A 9,686-nucleotide genomic window follows, 5' to 3' on the forward strand; every position below is an offset into this window, starting at 1 on the left:
TTTGTAAATTGTCTGTTCGTATCCTTTGCCCACTTTTGAATGGGCTTGTTAGTTTTTTTCTTGTAAATCTGTTTTAGTTCTTTGTAAATTTTGGATATCAGCCCTTTGTCAGATGGGTAAACTGCAAAAATTTTTTCCCATTCTGTTGCTTGCCAATTCACTCTAATGACTGTTTCTTTTGCTGTGCAGAAGCTGTGGAGTTTGATTAGGTCCCATTTGTCTATTTTGGCTTTTGTTGTCAATGCTTTTGGTGTTTTGGTCATGAAGTCCTTGCTTAAACCTATGTCCTGAATGGTTTTGCCTAGATTTTCTTCTAGGGTTTTTATGGTGCTAGGTCTTATGTTTAAGTCTTTAATCCATCTGGAGTTAATTTTAGTGTAAGGTGTCAGGAAGGGGTCCAGTTTCTGCTTTCTGCACATGGCTAACCAGCTTTCCCAACACCATTTATTGAACAGGGAATCCTTTCCCCATTGCTTGTTTTTGCCTGGTTTGTCAAAGATCAGATGGTTGTAGATATGTTGTGTTGCCTCCGAGACCTCTGTTCTGTTCCATTGGTCTATATCTCTGTTTTGGTACCAGTACCATGCTGTTTTGATTACTGTAGCCTTGTAGTATAGTTTGAAGTCCGGTAGTGTGATGCCTCCCCTTTGTTCTTTTTGCTTAGAATTGACATGGCTATGCGGGCTCTCTTTTGGTTCCATGTGAAGTTTAAGGTGATTTTTTCCAGTTCTGCGTAGAAGGTCATAGGTAGCTTGATGGGGATAGCATTGAATCTGTAAATTACTTTGGGCAGTATGGCCATTTGACTCTTCCTAACCATGAACATGGAATGTTTCTCCATCTGTTTGTGTCCTCTCTTATTTCGTTGAGCAATGGCTTGTAGTTCTCCTTGAAGAGGTCTTTACGTTCCTTGTTAGTTGTATTCCTAGGTATTTTATTTTCTTTGTGGCAATTGTGAATGGAAGTTTGTTCTTGATTTGGCTCTCTTTAAGTCTGTTGTTGGTGTATAGGAATGCATGGGATTTTTGCACATTGATTTTGTATCCTGAGACTTGCTGAACTTGCTTATCAGTTTCAGGAGATTTGGGGCTGAGATGATGGGGTCATCTAGATATAAAATCATGTCGTCTGCAAATAGAGATAATTTGACTTCCTCTTTTCCTATTTGAATACCCTTTCTTTTTCTTGCCTTATTGCTCGGGCTAGAACTTCTAATACTATATGGAATAGGAGTGGTGAGAGAGGGCATCGTTGTCTGGTGCCATATTTCAAGGGGACTGCTTCCAGTTTTTGCCCATTCAGTATGATATTGGCTGTTGGTTTGTCATAAATAGCTTTTATTATTTTGATATAAGTTCCAACGATACCTAGTTTATTGAGGGTTTTTAGCATAAAGGGCTGTTGAATTTTGTCAAAGGCCTTCTCTGCATCAATTGAGATAATCATGTGGTTTTTGTCTTTGGTCCTGTTTATGTGGTGAATTACGTTTATAGACTTGCGTATGTTGAACCAGCCTTGCATCCCCGGGATGAAGCCTACTTGATCATGGTGGATAAGCTTTTTGATGTGCTGTTGCAATCGGCTTGTCAGTATTTTATTGAAGATTTTTGCATCTATGTTCATCATGGATATTGGCCTGCAGTTTTCTTTTCTTGTTGAGTCTCTGCCGGGTTTTGGAATCAGGATGATGTTGGTCTCATAAAATGATTTGGGAAGAATTCCCTCTTTTTGTATTGTTTGGAATAGTTTCAGAAGGAATGGTACCAGTTCCTCTGTATGTCTGGTAGAATTCGGCTGTGAACCCGTCTGGACCTGGGCTTTTTTTGGGTGGTAAGCTCTTAATTGCTGCCTCAACTTCAGATCTTGTTATGGGTCTGTTCACGGTTTCGGCTTCTTCCTGGTTTAGGCTTGGCAGGAGGCAAGTGTCCAGGAATTTATCCATTTCTTCCAGGTTTATTAGTTTGTGTGCATAGAGTTGTTTGTAATAATCTCTGATGATCGTTTGAATTTCTGTGGAATCTGTGGTGATATCCTCTTTATCGTTTTTTATTGCATCAATTTGGTTATTCTCTTTTCTTTTTTATTAATCTGGCTAGTGGTCTGTCTATTTTATTGATCTTTTCCAAAAACCAGCTCCTGGATTTATTGATTTTTTGGAAGGGTTTTTTGTGTCTCTATCTCCTTCAGTTCTGCTCTGATCTTAGCTTTATCTTGTCTTCTGCTAGACTTTGAGGTTTTCTGATCTTGCTCCTCTAGCTCTTTCAGTTTTGACGATAGGGTGTCAATTTTTGATCTCTCCTTGCTTCTCATGTGGCCACTTATTGCTATATATTTTCCTCTAGAGACTGCTTTAAATGTGTCCCAGATATTCTGGTATGTTGTGTCTTCATTCTTGTTGGTTTCGAAGAACATCTTTATTTCTGTCTTTATTTCATTGTTTATCCAGTCAACATTCAAGAGCAAGTTGTTCAGTTTCCATGAAGCTGTGTGGTTCTGGGTTACTTTTTGAAATCTGAGTTCTAACTTGATTGCAGTGTGGTCTGAGAGACTGTTTGTTACGATTTCCATTCTTTTGCATTTGCTGAGGAGAGATTTACTCCCAATTATGTGGTCAATTTTAGAGTAGGTGTGATGTGGTTCTGAGAAGAATGTATATTCTGTGGATTTGAGGTGGAGAGTTCTGTAAATGTCTATTAGGTTTGCTTGGTCCAGGTCTGAGTTCAAGTCCTGGATATCCTTGTTAATTTTCTGTCTGGTTGATCTGTCTAATATTGACAATGGGGTGTTAAAGTCTCCCACTATTATTGTGTGGGAGTCTAAGTCTCTTTGTAAGTCTTTAAGAACTTGCCTTATGTATCTGGGTGCTCCTGTATTGGGTGCATATACATTTAGGATCGTTAGCTCTTCTTGTTGCATTGATCCTTTTACCATTATATAATGTCCTTCTTTGTCTCTTATGATCTTTGTTGCTTTAAAGTCTAACTTATCAGAGATGAGAATTGCAACTCCTGCTTTTTTTTGCTCTCCATTTGCTTGGTAAATATTCTTCCATCCCTTTATTTTGAGGCTTTGTTTATCCTTGCATATGAGATGGGTTTCCTGGATGCAGCACATCAATAGGTTTTGGCTTTTTATCCAATTTGCCAGTCTGTGTCTTTTGATTGGGGCATTTAGTCCATTGACATTTAGGGTTAATATTGTTATGTGTGAATTTGATACTGCCATTTTGGTGCTAGCTGGGTGTTTTGCCCTTTAGTTGAGCTGGTACTTGTTGTTCCTTTATATGTGTAGAGCCTCTTTCAGGAGCTCTTGTAGAGCTGGCCTGGTGGTGATGAAATCTCTGAGTACTTGCATGTTCACAAAGGATTTTTATTTTTCCTTCACTTATGAAGCTTAGTTTGGCTGGATAGGAGATTCTGGGTTGAAAGTTCTTTTCTTTAAGGATGTTGAATATTGGGCCCCACTCTCTTCTGGCTTGTAGGGTTTCTGCTGAGAGATCTGCTGTGAGTCTAATGGGCTTCCCTTTGTGGATAACCCGACCTTTCTCTCTGGCTGCCCTTAGTATTTTCTCCTTCATTTCAACCCTGGTGAATCTGACGATTATGTGCCTTGGTGTTGCCCTTCTTGACGAATATCTTTGTGGTGTTCTCTGTATTTCCTGCACTTGAATATTTGCCTGCCTTGCTAGGTTTGGGAAGTTTTCCTGGATAATATCCTGAAGAGTATTTTCCAGCTTGGATTTGTTCTCTTCGTCGCATTCAGGTACGCCTATCAAACGTAGATTAAGTCTTTTCACATAGTCCCACATTTCTTGGAGATTTTGTTCATTCCTTTTTACCATTTTTTCTCCAGTCTTGCCTTCCTGTTTTATTTCATTGAGTTGATCTTCGACCTCTGATATCCTTTCTTCTGCTTGGTCAATTCGGCTGTTGCTACTTGTGCATGCTTCGCGAAACTCTCATGTTGCGTTTTTCAGCTCCATCAATTCACTTATATTCTTTTTTATTTTGTCCATTCTCGTTAGCATTTCATCAAGTCTTTTTTCAAGGTTCTTAGTTTCTTTGCATTGGGTTAGAACATGTTCTTTAAGTTTACAGAAGTTTCTTACTCCCCACCTTCTGAAGCCTGATTCTGTCATTTCATCACACTCGTTCTCCATCCAACCTTGTTCCCTTGCTAGTGAGGAGTTGTGATCACTTGTAGGAGGAGAGGTGTTCTGGTTTCTGGTGTTTTCATCCTTTTTGCACTGGTTTCTTCCCATCTTTAAGGATTTATCCACCTGTCAACTTTGTAGTTGCTGGCTTTCAGATTGGGTCTCAAATCTTTCAGATTGACATTCTGTTTGTTGATGATGATGTTCTTTCTGTTTCTTGGTTTTTCTTCTGACAGTCTGGCCCGTCTGCTGTAGGCCTGCTGAGGTTTACTCCAGGCCCTGCTTGCCTGGGGTTCACCTGCAGCAGTTGCTGAATAGTAAGAGTTGTTACCAGTTTTCTTTTTCTGCTATCTTTGTCCCAGAAGGATACCCGCTTAGTGTCAATCTGATCTCTCCTTTATGAGGTGTCTCTTTGGATATATAGGGGTCAGGGATCTGCTTGAGGAGACGGTCTCTTCTTTATAGGAGCTCAAATGGTGAGCTGTGATCTCTGTTGTTCATTCAGAGCTGCTGGGCAGGTACGTTTAGGTCTGCTGCAGCAGAACTCATAAACTGCTTTTTGTTCCCAGGTGCTCTGTCCCAGGGATTTAGGGCTTTATGAGTTTTGGTTTTGCTGCTGCTTTCTCTCTCTTTTTTTTTTTTTTCCTTCAGAGCTGCCCTGTCCAGCAAGGAGGCAGCCTAGTCACTGTCTGCCTGTAGAGGCTTTGCTGAGCTGCTGTGTGCTCCGTCCAGCTGCTGAGTGAACTTCCCTGCAGTCCTGTTTATATGGGTGTAGTTAGAACTGCTTTGGCGATGGTGGCCCGCCTCTGTTGAGGCGGAGTCTCTCTGCTGTGGCGGGTTGCCTTGGCAACAGCAGGCTGCCTCAGCAATGGCGGACTGCCTTGGCAACGGCAGGTGCCTCAGCATTGCCTGACTACCTCCGTAGTGGCGGGCTGCCTCAGTAATGGTGGACGCCCCTCCCCTACAGAGCTGGACTGTCCAGGGTTCAGCTGCGCTTGCTGTGAAACTCTCAATCCAGTTTCTGGTTGCTGTTCTTTTATGGGGGTGGGACCAGCCAAGCCTGATCGCCTGGCTCCCTGCCTCAGAGCCTTTATTAAGTTGGTGTTCCAGTCGCTTGTTGAAGAGGCACCGGGGTCTGTTTGTTTTCCCCTGCGCCCACTCACTGCGCTGGCTTAAACAGTGGCACTGAATTTTGTGATGCTTTTTTTATTTTTTATTTTTTTTGCCCTGGGATCTACTGTCCTGGTTCTCTGCTCAGTCCTCTTTTTAAACAGATGAATGGGCAACTTCCCGTGGCTCCAATCGCCAGCCAAAAAGGCACCTGGACCGGTGTATTTTGTACAGAGAACCACTGCTCCAGGGCGCTGACAAAGCAGCCACGCAGGGCAAAGCAGCGGCGCCATCCGGCACAGCTGCGCTGGCCGAAACAGCCACGCTGGTGACCTGTGGAGCTCCTCTGCCTGGGAATTGCGTAGCCTCTGGGCAATAAAAATGCAGCGTCCACTCACCCTCTGCGCTTTCACTGGGAGCTGCAATCCTGAGCTGTTCCTATACGGCCATCTTGGATCCTCTCTCAATAAACACTTTTTAATTAATGGCAAATATACCTGAAGAGCAACTAATTCTGAATGATGAAGAAAGAAAAGACTTTAAAAAAGAAAGACATCCTAGATGTGGTTCGATTAAAAAAATTTTTATGAAAAATGGAAAGAGAAGAAGGCTATTTTATATGAACTGAAAGACACTGGAAAAAAACAGTTGATCAGTTACTGCTACTTTCTTTAAAAATGTAACAAAAAACCTCATTAACAATGGCTTAAGTTATAGGAACATTATTGTTTTGTTAATGAGATTTATGGAAGGAAATTTTTATGATTGATTCAGTGGCTTAGCAATACCAACCAGCTCTTTCAGTTTTCTGCTGAGTTGTCTTTAACATTGGCAATAGGTCCCCTGACAGGGCCACAATGGCTGCTGCACTTTCAAGTATAACGTCATCACATTAAAATGCATAATGCGGAAAGAAAACCCATATTTTTGTGGTAAAACCCATAGACTTCCAATGTCCATTTAAAGAAAACCACTAGACACCACCCAGAAGTATTGTTCTTATTTATAATTTGCTCAAGCTGAGTCGGGTGGCCATTCTTAGCTGCAAAAAGGACTTAGAATATATGTATATGGCATTCTTAGCTTCTACAGTGATGACAGGCAAGGGATCAACAGGCAGAAAAAGCTGTTGAGTAGATAATTGTATTAGTCTATTTTGTGCTGCTGTAAAGGAACACTTGATGCTAGATAATTTATAGAGAAAATAAATTTATTTGGTCTATGGTTAGGAAGGCTGTTCACAAAGAATGACACTAATATCTGCTTTTGGTGAGGGCCCAGGAAGTCTACAATTACACTGGAAAGTATGTGTGTCACATGATGAGACAGGGAGCAAGAGGGAAAAGAAGGGTGACAGACTCTTCTTAAAAACCAACTCTTACATTAACTAATAGAGTGAGAACACACTGATTACAGTGCAGAAGGCACCAAGGCATTCATGAAAGGTATGTGTACGTGACCTAAATATATCCCACTAGATGGCACCTGTAACATTGGGGGGAGGGGGGAACATTTCAACATGAAATTTGGAAAGAGCAAACAAATTATGTCATTTTAACCCTGAATTTCCCAATATATTGCTAAATGTGATTACTCCTTTTAAATAGCCCCCCAAAGTCCTATTTGAGCATCAGTTCAAGAATCCAAAGTCTAAAGTCTCATCTGAGGCACTAGGCAATGTTCTTTCAGCTATGAGCCTGTAAGAACAAAAATAAGTTTCTAATTCCAAGATATAGTGATACGGAAACTGGGTTAACATTGCCATTGCAAAAGGAATAAGTTAGGAAAGAAAAGAGACAACAAACCTCATACAGCTTTAAAATTTATCGGGGCAGAAATTCAATCCTAAATCTCCAGAATAATTCTTGACACTCTTTCTCACATCCTAAGCACACTGTTGTGAGGGGTGTTCTCCAAAGACCATGGGCAGCATTGTCCACATGGCTCTGTTGAGTGCAGCCCACGTGGTGGCTCTCAAGCATTGGAGTACAATGCTTGCAGCTTTTCCCAGATGAGGGTGCATGCTGCCTATTGCTCTACAATTCTGGGAACTGAAAGGTGATAACCTTACTCCTACATGTCTACGAGGCAGTGCCTCAGTGGGAACTCTGTGTGGAAGCTCCAATCCCACACTTTTCCTTAGCACTGTCCTAGTACAGTTTCTCTGAATAAGCTTTGTTCCTGTGTCAGGCTTCTGCCTGGTCGCCCAGGCTTTCCAATACATCCTCTAAAATCTAGGTGGAAGCCACGAAACTTTCTTTACAATTGGATTCTGTGTGCCTGAAGGCTTAATACCAAGTGCAAGTCACAAGCTGACACTTTGCACCCTCTGGAGTGGCAGCCCAGGACGTATCTGCAGTACTTCAAGCCTTGGATGGACCTGGAGTAGCTGCGATGCAAGGAGCAGCATCCTGAGGTGGCATAGGTCAACAGCACCCTATTTGTGACCCCACAAATGAACCTGTCCTCTTAGGCCTCTGGGCCTTCATGAGAGGAAAAGCCTGAAAGGTTTTGGAAAATATTGCAAGGCCTTCTCCCTATTATGTTCAATATTAGCACCTGGCTCACTTTTAATCATGCTAATTTCTCTCATAAGGGGTTACACTGCCTCCCCCTTGGATTCCTCATTTGAAAACTATTTTATTCCCTACTACAGAGGCAGACTGAAAAATTTTTGAACTTTTATGATCTGCTTTACTTTTAAATATAAGCTCCACATTTAATTCAGTCTTTTGCTCATGTATCTATTCCTAGGTGGTCAAAAGCAGCCAAACCACTTATTGAATGTTTGGCTGCTTGGAAATTTCTTCCTCCGTATTCCCACATTATCCTTCTTAAGTTCAGCCTTCCAAAAAGTCTAGGACATAGACACAATTCAGTTAAATTTTTTCTAAGACATAACAAAGATAAACTTCGCTCTAGTTCCCAATAAGTTTCTTTTTTTTTTTTTCCACCTGATATATCAACAGCCTCACTTTTACCATCCATATTTTTACCAGCATTTTGGTCACAACCAGTTAAATACTCTCTAATAAGTTCCAAACTTTCTCTAAACTTTATATCTTCTACTTCTCCAAATTCTTCTAACCTCTTTACATTACCCAGATTTGAAGTTGCTCCCACAGGTTTAAGTGTCTTTTTAGCAACAACCCATTCCTGGTACAAAATTCCAGTATTACTCCATGTTGTACTTCTATAAAGGAATACCTAAGGCTGAGTAATTTGCATAGAAAACAAACTCACAGTTCTAAAATTTTTTCAAGAAGCATGGCACTAGCATCTGCATCTGGTGAGAACCTCAGGAATTTAAAATTATAGCAGAAGATATAGAGGGTACAGGCATGTAATATCATGAGAGAAGGAGTAAGAGAGAGAGGAAAAATTTTGCCAGATTTGTTTTAATATCCAGCTCTCACATGAAATAATAAAGCAAGAACTCATATATTACCATGGATATGATACCAAGAAATTCAGGAAGGATCTGCCTCCATGACAAAATCATCTTCCAGCAGACTCCACCTCTAACATTGCGGTCCATTTTTTTTTTTTTTTTTTTTTGAGGAGGATACAAATATTCAAACAACATCAGCAATCAAGAAGACCTATCAAGACATGTTTCAGTTGTCAAGAGTAATAAGGACCTGGAGATAATGGTGGAACATGGTTAAAAAAATTTTTTTTTTGGATTCACATGCTTACCTACCAAAATATGGGAGTTTAATGTGTAGTATTTATCTTCAGAGAGATAAATAAAAGAAGCAATCATTTCCTTTCTATTACTCAGATTTATTTAGCTTTTTAAATTTTTCCATCTGAATCGATGATACATATATCTAATTAACTTTGTCACTGGTCTTCAGTTATTTCCTCAAATTTTATGTACTGTTTACTTGCTATGTGTTTTACATATAAACACAAAATTTAGTAAAGTCTTAGAGTTCTCTGATAAGCTTTAGAAAGTTGCTCTTGTTTTTAAAGGACAAGATTTTCTGATTCTCTGATTTACAATTGTAGGTCTGTGCATGTGCTCATACCACATATTTTACCATAAGAATTTCTGAGAACATACTTTAAACAAAAGAGTCTAAGAAATACTACACGGGATTAAACTAATTGCAGCATAATAACTACTTTCATATTAAATATCTCTCAGTGTCTATAAAAACATGTACTTTTGTACTGCTAAGGATTTGCACATCAGCCTTTTATTCACTGTTTTAGTACAACTCTTTTATGATCAAATGCTCTGTTACATATTTATGCATTCAGCAAATATTTTTGAGTGCCTACTTTGTTACAGCATTCTGCTAAGCATGAAAAAGTAAATTATGAATCACAAAAACAACACTACTAAAAGCAAAAACTGAACTGCATGTTCCGTGAAAACATAAGATTGTTGGCTCAAGTTGACAATACACTTTAC

Source organism: Sapajus apella, unplaced genomic scaffold (assembly GCF_009761245.1).
Source record: "Sapajus apella isolate SASKATOON/1434 unplaced genomic scaffold, GSC_monkey_1.0 scaffold75, whole genome shotgun sequence".
Classification (NCBI taxonomy): domain Eukaryota; kingdom Metazoa; phylum Chordata; class Mammalia; order Primates; family Cebidae; genus Sapajus; species Sapajus apella.